Genomic DNA, 14,821 nt, shown 5'->3' on the forward strand with positions numbered 1-14,821 from the left:
CTAGGAGAAGAAGGAAGGAGAGGGAGAGGGAGAGGGAAAGAGGGGCCGCGCCCCCTCCCCTTGTCCTATTCGGACTCCCCTTGGGGGTCGCCACCTCCTGGCTGTGGCCCTCTCTCTCCCCTAAGGCCCATAACTTCCCGAGGGGGTTCCGGTAACCCTCCGGCACTCCAGTTTTATCCGAAACTATCCAGAACACTTCTGGTGTCTGAATAACATGGTACAATATATCAATCTTTATGTATTGACCATTTCAAGACTCCTCGTCATGTCTATGATCACATCTAGGACTCCGAACAAACTTCGGTACATCAAATCACATAATTGTCAATACATATCGTCATTGAACGTTAAGTGTGCAGACCCTACAGGTTTGAGAACTATGTAGACATGACTGAGACACATCTCTGGTCAATAACCAATAGCTGTCAATAACCAACAGCTAAACCTGGATATGCTCATATTGGTTCCTACATATTCTACGAAGATCTTTATCGGTCAAACCGCATAACAACATACGTTGTTCCCTTTGTCATCGGTATGTTACTTGCCCGAGATTCGATCATCGGTATCATCATAGTTCAATCTCGTTATCGGCAAGTCTATTTACTCATTCCGTAATTCATCATCCCGCAACTAACTCATTAGTCACATTGCTTGCAAGGCTTATACTGATGTGCATTACTGAGAGGGCCCAGAGATACCTCTCCGACAATCGGCATGACAAATCCTAATCTCGATCTATGCCAACTCAACAAATACCATCGGAGACACCTATAGAGCATGTTTATAATCACCCAATTACGTTGTGACGTTTGATAGCACACTAAGTGTTCCTCCAGTATTTGGGAGTTGCATAATCTCATAGTCGTAGGAACATGTATAAGTCATGAAGAAAGCAATAGCAATAAACTAAACGATCATAGTGCTAAGCTAACGGATGGGTCTTGTCCATCACATCATTCTCCCAATGATGTGATCCCGTTAGTCAAATGACAACACATGTCTATGGTCAGGAAACTTAACCATCTTTGATTAAGGAGCTAGTAAAGTAGAGGTATACTAGGGAGACTCTGTTTTAAACATTTATCATGATATAAGGAAGTATAAATAACAACATTATTATTGCCTCTACGGCATATTTCCTTCACATATTACTGTGCTACTAATCACTTTGCTGTAGATAATTAATCTCTAGGCATGGTTGAATTGACAACTCAGCTGCTAATACCTTCAAATATTGTTTGGCTCTCCTTGTGTCGAATCTATAAATTTGGGTTGAATACCCTACCCTCGAAAACTATTACGATCCCCTATACTTGTGGGTTATCAAGACCTTTTTCTGGCGCCGTTGCCGGGGAGCATAGCCATATTTGTTGAGTCACTTGGGATTATTATAGTATTATCACTATGAAGAATCTGAACGATGCTATGAGTAAGATTTTTCACTCAAAGACAAGGGGAGGTAAGGAACTGCCATCTAGTTCTACTTTAGATTCACCTTCTGTTATAAGAAAACTTGCAACACCACCACATGCTATTAATTCTAATATGTCGCAAGTTATTGATTGTGCTACTTCTGCTATGGATAATGCTTATGATGATGCTAGTACCTTGCTTAATGATGATGTGCCACTTGGTGACTTTCTTGATAAACAAATTGCTAGAGTTATACAACATGATGTTGTTGAATCTGATGATGAGCTTGAAACTGAAACACCTGCTAGAACTAGCCCTCCTAGATATGAATTGCCTAAGCTACCGAAAGGTTATGTTATGAGTGAAGAAACAACTAGAGATATTCTTGCTTGCAGAGATAGAGATGATTTAGAGAAATTATTATGCAAGTATAAAGAAAAATCTCTGAATGCTAGAATCAAATGTTATCCTAAGTTTTCTACTTCACCCATCTTTACTGATGATAAGGATTATGAATTCTCTGTCGACCTAGTGTTAATTACTTTGGTTGAATCTAATCCTTTCCATGGTTATGAAACTGAAACTGTTGTGGCACATCTTACTAAGTTGAATGAAATAGCCACCCTTTTTACTCATGATGAGAAAACTTGCTATTACTATATTCTCAAATTATTTCCTTTCTCATTAAAGGGCGATGCTAAAGCTTGGTACGATACTCTTGCTCCTGGTTGTGTGCGTAGTCCCTAGGATATAATTTGTTACTTCTCTGGAAAATATTCTCCGTCTCATAAGAAACAAGCTGCCTTACAGGAAATATTTAACTTTGTGCAAATTAAAGAATAGAGTATCCCACAAGCTTGGGGGAGGCTTTTCTAATTACTTAATGCTTTGCCTGATCATCCTATTAAGAAAAATGAAATACTTGATATCTTCCATAATGGACTAACTGATGCTTCTAGGGATTTCCTAGATAGTTGTGCTGGTTGTGTTTTCAGGGAACAAACTGTTGGACAAGCTAAAGAATTATTGAATAACATATTGAAAAATTATGATGATTGGACTCTTCCTGAATCACCACCTAAACCCACTCCGAAGAAGAGGGGTATGCTATATCTCAGTCCTGAAGATATGCAAGAGGCAAAGAAATCTATGAAGGAAAAAGGTATTAAAGCTGAGGATGCTAAAAATTTACCTCCTATTGAAGAAATACATGGGCTTAATACACCACCACTGTCTAAGGTGGTAGAGGTAAATTCTCTTATGAAGTTCAATGATAATGACAATCCTCACAATATGCATTCTAGCCAATGCCTTTATGAGTTTGAAAAGTGTATTAGAAAACAAGATCACTTCAATGCAAATGTTATGAAACAATTGAAACACAATTCTTATATGATTGCTCGCTTGAGTAACTTGTTATTTAGAATATCAAATGATGTTAGAGGTGTTGGAAAGCATGCTTGTATGGTTCAAACTCAGTTAGAAAAAGTTGCTAAATCACAAAGAGAATTGCTTGATGAAATGAATAATGATATGCATGACTTTGCTGTTAGAGTTGCAACTAGAGGAGGTAAAATGACTCAGGAACCACTTTATCCTGAGGGACACCCAAAAAGAATTGAACAAGATTCACAAAGATCTAACACTAGTGCACCTAGTTCTTCTAGATAGAAAAATAAAAAGAAAAATGATAGGACTTTGCATGCTCATAGTGAACTTGAAATAAAAAAACCTCCTGATAATGCTAATGAAACTTCTATCTCTGATGCTGAAACTCAGTCTGGTAATGAAAATTCACCTAGTGATAATGAAAAAGATAATGCTGATGCTCATGAAGACTCTTAAACAAATAATAAAGAACCAGACAATGATGTTGGGATAGAACCACCTGTTGATCTTGATGACCCACAACCTAAGAATAAAAGGTATGATAAAAGAGACTTCATTGCTAGAAAACACGGTAAAGAAAGAGAATCGTGGGTTAGAAAACCTATGCCTTTTCCACCTAAGTCAACTAAAAAGCACGATGATGAAGAATTTGAATGCTTTGATGAAATGCTGAGGCCGGTCTTTTTGCGTACTCGCTTGACTGATATCTTGAAAATGCCTCCTTATGCAAAGTATATGAAAGACATCATGACAAACAAGAGAAAAATACCGAAAGCTGGAATCTCCACTATGCTTGCTAATTATACTTTTAAAGATGAAGTACCTAAAAACCTTGGAGATCCGGGAATAACAACTATACCTTGCTCTATCAACAAGAATTATGTGAAAACTGCTTTGTGTGATTTAGGAGCTGGTGTTAGTGTTATGCCTTTATCTTTATATAAAAGACTTCATTTCAATAAACTCACACCTACTGAAATATCTTTGCAAATGGCTAACAAATCAACTGCCATACCTATCGGTATCTGTGAGGATGTGCCCGTTGTTGTTGCTAATGTTACTATTTTGACTGACTTTGTTATACTTGAGATGCCCGAGGACGACAACATGTCGATTGTCCTTGGTAGACCCTTCTTGAATACAGTAGGGGTTGTTATTGATTGCAATAAAAGCAAAGTCACTTTTCATATCAATGGTAATGAGCATACGGTGCACTTTCCAAAGGAACAATTCCAAGTGAATGGTATTAATGTTATTGAAAAATCTCCGACAATCACTATTGGAAGTTTTCAAATACCTCTACCTACTGTTAAAAAGAAATATGAAATGCTTATTGTTGGGGACATTCATATTCCCATTGAGGTAACTTAGTGGTTTACGAAAGTTCTTCGGTCTCATGCTAATCGAAAGTGGTTGTTAATAAGACTTGATCAACCCTATTAATGGATCATTTTTGAGCGGTATGAAGTTGATGAATTTAGTAAGCACTACCTTCTGTCCCTACTTTTTGTTTTCCATTTTTATTAGCTAAATAAAATGAAATGCCATGTTTTGTGTGTTTTCTGATTTTCCCATGCAATAATAAAATGACCCAAAAATAAAAGTTCTCAGAATGCCCTAAAAATTAAATACGATTTTTTCTGAATATTTCTGAATTTTTGGTGCAAATAACATCAGAGGGAGGTGCACCAGGTGGGCACAACCCACCTGGGCACGCCAGGACCCCCAGGCACGGCCTGGTGGGTTGTGGTCCTCACGTGGCCCCCCTCACTTATATATTTACATGACATCATCACCTACCTCCAGAAAAAAATCTCCATTGCTCTCTCTCTCCCGTGTTCTTGCTCTCAAACCCGCGGATTTCGATCTGTTTGCTCGAAGCTCCGTTTCCGAAACTGTTTCGGGGGATTGTTGCTTGGTATGTGACTCCAACGTTTGTCCAATTATTTTTTGTTTTAGTGGCTTATATTTTGAATAATTAGCTACTCTTGTAGCTCCTGTAGATGAGCTTGCACGTTGAATTCTTAATGTTCTAAGTAGTTTGAATGCTTGTTATAGCCTCAATGTATCCCTATGAGTAGTATGTATCATTTTTGTGAAGTTTTGTTGAGAAAATTTTGTGGGTTCAAAAATTTCAGAATTTTGTTCACAGGAAAACCATGAATATCTTTAGGAAGTTTGGCTCCAAGAAGAACTCCAAGGGTGTTATTGGGGAGTCATCTGATAGTGATCTTCATCCTCGGAGGTTGGCGGAAGTACGGCCGTGTGAATGGCCGCACACCCCGTTCCTGGAAGAGGCTGGAATCCTTCAGGAGTTCGCACAATATGCTGCTAATGCCGGCCTCACCAACTTCATCGCAGATGAGTGTGAACACCACCAGATCCTCAGAAACATCTTTGTTCAAAGCTTTACTTTCTTTCCTAGGAATAATCCTCCTGAAGTGAGCATTGATTTATATGCTGAAAATCATTAGATAACACTTACTGACATATGCATGATCCCTTCTGATGGGAGTTTAGCCGCGCCTAGGTCGGCGGAGTTTGAGACTTTTTATCGCACTTTGGCAGTGGGAGATGAGAGAGGGGTGTTAGCTATCACTACCGCTAGCTTGCATTTTCCTGCGGTTCATTACTTTGCTCTTTTCATTGCAATATGCTTGCTTGCTAGGGAGAAGGTGGGTGCGCTCAGCTCACCAGACCTTGCTGTTTTGTGTCGTGCATTAGAGGGCGACAACACTTATAGCTCGGGAGCCATTGTGGCTCGTCTTCTCCACCTTAATAAATCCAAGGGTAAAATTCATGGTAGGATTTATGCTCCTCGTTTGGCGGCCCACTTCGAGGTTGAGATATGCCCTCATGATTATACTCTGACCAATGTTTACCTAGACCGTGCTCCCATGGATCACTACCATTTTACTGATGATAGATCCCCTAACATTCCTATCCCTTATAACCTAGTTTTTAGTATTGAAACTCGTGATATTATTCCGTTGTCTGCTCCTTCTTTGTTTGATTCTGTTGCCAAGGGCGGATATAGGATCATGCTTGCGGACATCATCGCCTACCGGAACGCTCAGCCTGCTGCAGAGGCAGAGGAGGAGCCTCCGCAGTGGGATCAGTGGATGCCCTCTCCTCAGTACCCCTACTACCATCCAGACTTCTGATCGACTACCAAGTTAGGACAAAAGCCTAAGCTTGGGGGAGTATGTGTTCTCACCGACATTACATTCATGTCCACATTTTCATCTTGTCGGTGTTCACGCTTTTTCATTGTATCATCCATGTTTAAATTTTATTTTTCTTGCTTTCTTCTTTTGTGTTTGAAAAACTTTAGAAAACCAAAAAAATAGTTATAGCTAATTTACTTTCTATGCATGCTTAGTAGTAGTATTGAAAAGAAAACCCAAAAAGATTTCCTTGTTCTTCTTTTGCTTGTTGGGAACTTTCCCATGTAAATAGTTTTTCTCGATTTTGCTTTTCCCTTTTATTTGCTTGTTCAAGAAAACTAAAAACTCCAAAAATATTTCAGTGTGTTTCTCTGAATTTCTTTTCCTTTTATTCGAGTTGCACCAAGGAGAAGACCACGATGAAAATGTTGAGTGGCTCTCATATGAATAATTGTTGAACTAATAAAGAGCCCATTTTAACTTGTCTTCTTCTCTTTAATAAAATGTTTGCAAATTCCAGCATAGTCCATGGCACTCTTGCACTATTATTATTTTCATATTGTTCGGTCGTGCAAGTGAAAGGCAATAATGACGATATTCGATGAACTAGTCGTGGCAGAGAGAAACCGATATGAACTCGACTTGTTCCGTTTGTGTAAATATGTTTAACTTAGTATCCATGATTCAGTCCATTATGATTAAACATGTTTGCAATGACAATTAGAGATTATAGTTTCTCATGCCATGCATAAGTAGCTGGGAGTGAATAATGATTTATCTTGGATATCAACATTGCATTAAAATGACTGTGATGTAGTATGATGATATGGTATCCTCCTCTGAATGTTCGAGTAGCTTGACTTGGCACATGGTCGTGCATGTAATTGAATCAAAACCAACATAGCCTCTATGATATTTATGTTCATGGTGATCATATCCTACTCATGCTAGTGTCCAATGTTACTTATGCATAATGCATGATCATGATCGTTGTTGCTCTCTAGCTGGCCGCTTCTCAATGTAATTGCTAGACTTCGCCTGTACTAAGTGGGAATTCTGCTTGTACATCAAAAACCTTGAACCCAAAGTTATTCCAGATGAGTCCACCATACCTACCTATATGCGGTATTACCCTGCGGTCGTAAGTAAATTTTCATGTGCCATCTCTAAAAACTTCTAAAAATTTATCCTTTTTGTGTGCCTGGATCATTCATGGAACGATAGGAGGTGGTTGGTATCTTCCATGCTAAGAGGGTCATTCTTAGGTCGAGTGTTTATTCACTCACCGCCGACGATAAAAGGGTGGTAATAGGGATGCCCAGTCCCAAACTACAAACACAAAAAGAGTTAATCACTCAAATAACCAAAGAAAAACTCTCAATGGAGTCAAAACCTTTACTTTTTATCGCTTGGGAACCGCCACTAGCTTGTTTAGCATGGGAGATATTGTAACTGATGGTCGTGAAGTAAATGAGAAGGGTGCATATCTCAAAATATCATTTATCTCTACTTTAAAATCTTGAGCTCTGGCACCTCTGCAAATCACTGCTTCCCTCTGTGAAGGGACTATCTATTTACTTTTATGTTGTGTCATCACCTTCTAAAATAAGCGCTAGAACCTGAGAGCATGGCTGTCATGACTTATGCATTGTGTGTAGCTAATGTTGGGTGCATCATGACTTGATCTTTTCTACCATGAATTACGATGTTTAGTCACTGTTTGGACTTTGGAGGTGCTCTGCATTTATGTTTTGCGGTCTCAAAAAGGGATAGCGAGATACCACTATTGGCATATTATATCATGGTTTTTTTGACAAAGTGTTGCCGTTTGATATGTCTTATTATTGCTCACTAGCTGATTATGGCATTGATATGGGTTAATATAATCTTTAAGAGCTATTGTCGGCATGGTTAGTTATAATATTGGCTGAAAATCTTGGTGTTGTTTAAGCTTATTTATGCAAACAAGAGCAAAAGAGTTCGTAAAAGTTTTTCTTTTTCACTTTCAGTTTGTCATTGAATTGCTTGAGGACAAGCAAAGGTTTAAGCTTGGGGGAGTTGATACGTCACGTATCTAGTTTTCCTAATTCTTTTCCTCTAGTTTCGGACTCTAATTTGAATGATTTCAATGAAACTAACGCCGGACTGACGCTGTTTTCAGCAGAACTACCATGGTGTTGTTTTTTGTGTAGAAATAAAAGTTCTCGGAATGGAACGAAACTTTCTGAGGAATTTTTATATAATATATAAGAATTTCCGCAGCCAAGACCTACCAAAGGGGTGCACCTGGGTGGGCACAACCCACTAGGGCGCGCCCCCCTCACCAGGCGCACCCAGGTGGGTTATCCCCATGTGGCGGCCCTGCAGACACCGATGCTATCAAATCCTATTTTCCAGAAAAAATCAGGGAGAAAGAATTACCGCGATCCATGAGACGGAGCCGCCGTCACCTCCTATTCTTCATCGGGAGGTCAAATCTGGGGTCCGTTTGGGGCTCCGGAAAGGGGGTCTTCATTCTTCGTCATCACCAACCCTTCTCCATCGCTAATTCCATGATGCTCCCCACCGTGAGTGAGTAATTCCTTCGTAGGCTCGCTGGTCGATGAGGAGTTGGATGAGATTCATCATGTAATCGAGTTAGTTTCGTTAGGGCTTGATTCCTAGTATCCACTATGTTCTAAGATTGATGTTGCTATGACTTTGCCATGCTTAATGCTTGTCACTTTGGGCCCGGGTGCCATGATTTCAGATCTGAACTGTTTATGTTATCACCATTATATCCATGTTCTAGATCTGATCTTGCAAGTTATAGTCACCTACTATGTGTTATGATCCGGCAACCCCGGAGTGACAATAATCGGGACCACTCCCGGTGATGACCATAGTTTGAGGAGTTCATGTATTCACTATGTGTTAATGCTTTGTTCTGGTTCTCTATTAAAAGGAGGCCTTAATATCCTTTAGTTTCCAATATGGACACCGCTGCCACGGGAGGGTAGGACAAAAGATGTCATGCAAGTTCTTTCCATTAGCACGTATGACTATTTACGGAATACATGCCTACATTATATTGATGAACTGGAGCTAGTGCCGTATCTCCCTAGGTTATAACTGTCTCATGATGAATATCATCCAACAAGTCACAAATCCAATGCCTACGAATTTATCCTATATTGTTTTTGCTAAGTTACTACTGCTATCATCACTGTTACTGTCACCATTGCTACTGCTACTATTATCAAAACTATCATATTACTGCGCTACATATCACTTTGCTGCAGATAATTAATCTCCAGGTGTGGTTGAATTGACAACTCAGCTACTAATACCTTCAAATATTCTTTGGCTCCCCTTGTGTCGAATCTATAAATTTGGGTTGAATCCTCTACCCTCGAAAACTATTGCGATCCCCTATACTTGCGGGTTATCAATCCCGTTTCAATGATTGTACCACAAAAGCTCAAAATATTACAAGGTTCATATTCTAGAGTTATATGGCTCAAATTCGAAGATTACAAGGTTCAAATTGATATTTGAAATGAAATTCAGCTCATCAGCTGCAAACGCTCGCTCTAATCCAGCAAACATGGATATCAGAAAGGTTCGAACTAATATTACCACTTCTAAGTCTGGTTTCGAAATCTCATAATTTTTGCAAAGGGGTCAGCCATTGAGAAGTCATGTACGGGATTGACACAATGACTTCCGATTACTCTATCATCTGAAGTTCCAAAATGAAATTTAGCATTTTCGGAGCCTATTCCATTCTGCCGCAGCTGCCAGCGCTGATCAACAAACCATCATTTTTGCGAAATAAATGTATGGCAAACCTCATTGCCTTAAGCACCCTTTCTCTGACAACAAAGAACCCGACGAATTTAATCTCTGGTAAGGTCCCTTGGTAGGAGTTCAAAGTAATTTCTAAGAGATGGAGATCTAGGAAGTCGATGTGATTGTTATATTGTGTCACATTATCCACCACTGGGCCTAATCTTATCTACAAAAGAAGAAAACGTGTTAGTGACTACATGCAGTTTTGAACACTACTACAGGCCTACTTAGTTTGCCGGATTTGTAAAATGCACTAACATGCCATCTTCAATCTGACATGATTAACATCGGCATTTTGATTACAATCTAGAAAAATGTGGCCTTCTTCAGAAGAGGTTGGAGTGGATGAGAAGTTCCCTAATAAAACTAGTACAGATGAATCCAAAGGAGAAATGCTTATGGATTGTAACCACGTGGATCAAGAAACCAATATGGGCGGGGCATGTATGTACTGAAATCCTCCAAAAGAATCCTTCTGAAATCATAGTGCATTGTCATTGTAAACTTGGAAAAAGGTGTCATAAATGGAACTCCCTTATGGTTAACATTTAACTGGAAAGGAACATCACCTCGATATATAGCTTCTCCAGGCACGGAAAGCATCTCAGGAAACTAACAACTTGCTCCAGGTTGGGGTTGATAGATTCTAGTGCCAAGACCTTCACTGTGCGTAGTTTCGGGGTCAAGCTTGTCGGGATCATTTTCTGGATGACAGACGAACATCCATCTTCAAAATTAGAAATAATGTAAATTTCTAGAAGGAGAGGCAGAAGGCGGCTATTGTACCTAAATGGGTGTGGATCCAATAACAAGTTCGGAGTATTTGTTAGATGAGTAACCCACCACTATCAATTTTGGTGCAGAAATGACATTGATTATTGTTGGACCATCTTGCTCAACAACAAGTAATCTCTCAAGCGCGGGTGTGTCCTCAATGACCATACCATGGTCCCACGAGGCCATCATCGATGCATGCATCACTTTGACCTACATCGGGAGAGGTTAATTAATTTCACCATCGAGGAGGATTGTTTTTGGGTTGCATTATGATACGTCTCCAACGTATCTACTTTTCCAAACACGTTTGCCCTTGTTTTGGACTCTAACTTGCATGATTTGAATGGAACTAGCCCGGACTGACGCTGTTTTCAGCAGAATTACCATGGTGTTATTTATGTGCAGGAGCAAACGTTCTCGGAATGACCTGAAACTTCACGGAGCCACTTTTCAGAAAATAAGAAAAATACCTGCCAAAGATGAAGGCCAGGGGCCCACCGTCTCTCCACGAGGGTGGGGGCGCGCCCCCTACCTCGTGGGCCCCCTGTGCCTCTCTGACTCCAACTCCAACTCCATATATTGCGTTTCGGGGAGAAAAAAACCAGGGAGAAGAAATCATCACGTTTTATGATACGGAGCCGCCGCCAAGCCCTAAAACCTCTCGGGAGGGCTGATCTGGAGGCCGTTCAGGGCTCCGGAGAGGGGAATCCGTCGCCATCGTCATCATCAACCATCCTCCATCACCAATTTCATGATGCTCACTGCCGTGCGTGAGTAATTCCATCATAGGCTTGCTGGACGGTGATGGGTTGGATGGGATCTATCATGTAATCGAGTTAGTTTTGTTAGGGTTTGATCCCTAGTGTCCACTATGTTATGAGATTGATGTTGCTATGACTTTGCTATGCTTAATGCTTGTCACTAGGGCCCGAGTGCCGTGATTTCAGATCTGAACCTATTATGTTTTCATCTATATATGAGTGTTCTTGATCCTATCTTGCAAGTCTATAGTCACCTATTATGTGTTATGATCCGTTAACCCCGAAGTGACAATAATCAGGATACTTACCGATGATGACCGTAGTTTGAGGAGTTCATGTATTCACTATGTGTTAATGCTTTGTTCTGCTTCTCTATTAAAAGGAGGCCTTAATATCCCTTCGTTTCCGTAAGGACCCCGCTGCCACGGGAGGGTAGGACAAAAGATGTCATGCAAGTTCTTTTCCATAAGCACGTATGACTATATTCAGAATACATGCCTACATTATAACAATGAATTGGAGCTAGTTCTGTGTCACCCTAGGTTATGACTGTTACATGATGAACCGCATGCAGCATAATTCTCCATCACTAATCCATTGCCTACGAGCTTTCCATATATTGTTCTCCGCTTATTTACTTTTCCGTTGCTATTGCTATCATCACTACAAAATACCAAAAACATTACTTTTACTACTGTTACCTTTTGCTACCTTTACCACTACTATCATATTACTTTGCTACTAAACACTTTGCTGCAGATATTAAGTTTCCAGGTGTGGTTGAATTGACAACTTAGCTGCTAATACTTGAGAATATTCTTTGGCTCCCCTTGTGTCGAATCAATAAATTTGGGTTGAATACTCTACCCTCGAAAACTATTCCGATCCCCTATACTTGTGGGTTATCAAGACTATTTTCTGGCGCCGTTGCCGGGGAGCATAGCTCTATTCTTTGAGTCACTTGGGATATATATCTGCTTATCATTATGAAGAACTTGAGAGATCAAAAAACCAAGATCTATCCCTCAACTACGAGGGGAGGTAAGGAACTGCCATCTAGCTCTGCATTTGATTCACCTTTTGTTTTGAGTAAGCTTGTGACACCTACACCTGCTTCTGCTATTCGTTTTGATATGTCACATGTTATTGATGATGCCACTTCTGCTATGCATGATACTTATGATGAAACTACCTCTATGCCTGATACTACTATGCCACTTAGTGATTTTCTTGATGAACAACTTGCTAGGGCTAGAGAAATTGAAAATATTGAATCTGATGATACTGATGAAAGCGGTGATGAAGAATCACTTGTTATTCCTAAGGGTTATGTCTTTGATCAAGAAGCTTCCTTAGCTATTTTAGCATGCCAAAATAGAACTGAACTCTAAAGATTATTAGCTAAATGGAGTAAGCAATCTTTAAATGCTAGAATGAAACCTGACCCTGCTTTTGCTACTTCACCTATCTTTGTTACTGATAAGGATTATGAATTCTTTGTTGATCCTGATATAATTACTTTGGTTGAATCTGATCCTTTTCATGGTTATGAATCTAAAACTGTTGCGGCACATCTTACTAAATTGAATGATATAGCTACCCTGTTCACTAAAGATGAGAGAACTCGTTACTTTTATATCCTTAAAATATTTCCGTTCTCATTAAAGGGTGATGCTAAGATATGGCTTAATTCTCTTGATCCTGGTTGTGTGCGTAGTCCCCAGGATATGATTTATTACTTCTCTGCCAAATATTTCCCTGCTCATAAGAAACAAGCTGCTTTAAGGGATATATATAATTTTGTGCAAATTGAAGAAGAGAGTCTCCCACAAGCTTGGGGGAGGCTTCTCCAATTACTTAATGTTTTGCCTGATCATCCTCTTAAGAAAAATGAAATACTTGATATCTTTTATAATGGACTAACCGATGCCTCCAGAGATTACCTGGATAGTTGTGTTGGTTCTGTTTTTACGGAAAGAACACCGGATGAAGCTGAAATCCTATTGAATAATATGTTGACAAATGAAAATAATTGGACACCTCCGGAGCCAATTCCTGAGCCTATTCCTAAACCAACTCCGAAGAAGAGGGGTATTCTATTTGTCAGTCCTGAAGATATGCAAGACGCAAAGTAATCTATGAAAGAAAAAGGTATTAAAGCTGAAGATGTTAATAATTTAACTCCTATTGAAGAAATACATGGTCTTAATTCACCACCTATTGACGAAACATATAATATTAATCCCTTACCTATTGAAGAAACACATGGTCTTGATAACCCGACACAGGTAGTGAAGGTAAATTCTCTCTATAGATATGATAAAGTTGTAATCCCATTTACTAAGTTTGCTAGCCCATGCTTAGATGAGTTTGATAAATTTATGGCTAACCAAGAATACTTTAATGCTTATTTTGATAGACAATTGAAATACAATTCAAATACGCTTGAACACTTGGATGATTATATGGCTAATGTTAAAGGTGAACTTAAACTTATTGTAAACATTCTTCTATGGTTACCACTCAAGTAGAACAAGTACTTAAAGCTCAAGATGATTTGCTCAATGAATTCAATAGTAAAGATAATGATAATGTTGTTAGAGTGGCTACTAGAAATGGTAGAATGACTCAGGAACCTTTGTATCCTAAAGGCCATCCTAACAGAATTGAGCAAGATTCTCAGAGAAATAATATAGATGCACCTAGTTCTTCTAAAAAGAAGAAAAAGAAAAATGATAGGACTTTGCATGCTTCTAGTGATCCTATTGTTGAAACACCTGAGAATCCAAATAATATTTCTATTTCTAATGCTGAAACTCAATCTGGTAATGAACCTGAAACTAATGATAATGTTAATAATAATGTTCATAATGATGCTCAACCTAGTAATGATAATGACATAGAAATTGAACCTGCTATTGACCTTGATAACCCACAATCAAAGAATCAACGTTATGATACGAAAGATTTTGTTTCTAGCAAACATGGTAAAGAAAGAGAGCCATGGGTTCAGAAACCCATGCCTTTTCCTCCCAAACCATCCAAGAAAAAGGAAGATGAGGATTTTGAACGCTTTCCTGAAATGATTACACCTATCTTTTTGTGTATGTGATTAACTTATATGCTTAAAACCAATCCTTATGCTAAGTACATGAAAGATATTATTACAAATAAAAGAAAGATACCAGAAGCTGAAATTTCTACCATGCTTGCTAATTATACTTTTAAGGGTGGAATACCAAAGAAACTTGGAGATCCAGGAGTACCCACTATACCATGCTCCATTAAAAGAAACTATGTTAAAACTGCTTTACGTGATCTTGGAGCCGGTGTTAGTGTTATGCCTCTCTCTTTATATCGTAGACTTGATTTGAATAAGTTGACACCTACTGAAATATCTTTGCAAATGGCTGATAAATCAACTGCTATACCTGTCGGTATTTGCGAGGATGTGCCTGTTGTAGTTGCAAACGTTACTAT

This window comes from Triticum urartu, chromosome 5 (assembly GCF_003073215.2).
Source record: "Triticum urartu cultivar G1812 chromosome 5, Tu2.1, whole genome shotgun sequence".
NCBI lineage: Eukaryota > Viridiplantae > Streptophyta > Magnoliopsida > Poales > Poaceae > Triticum > Triticum urartu.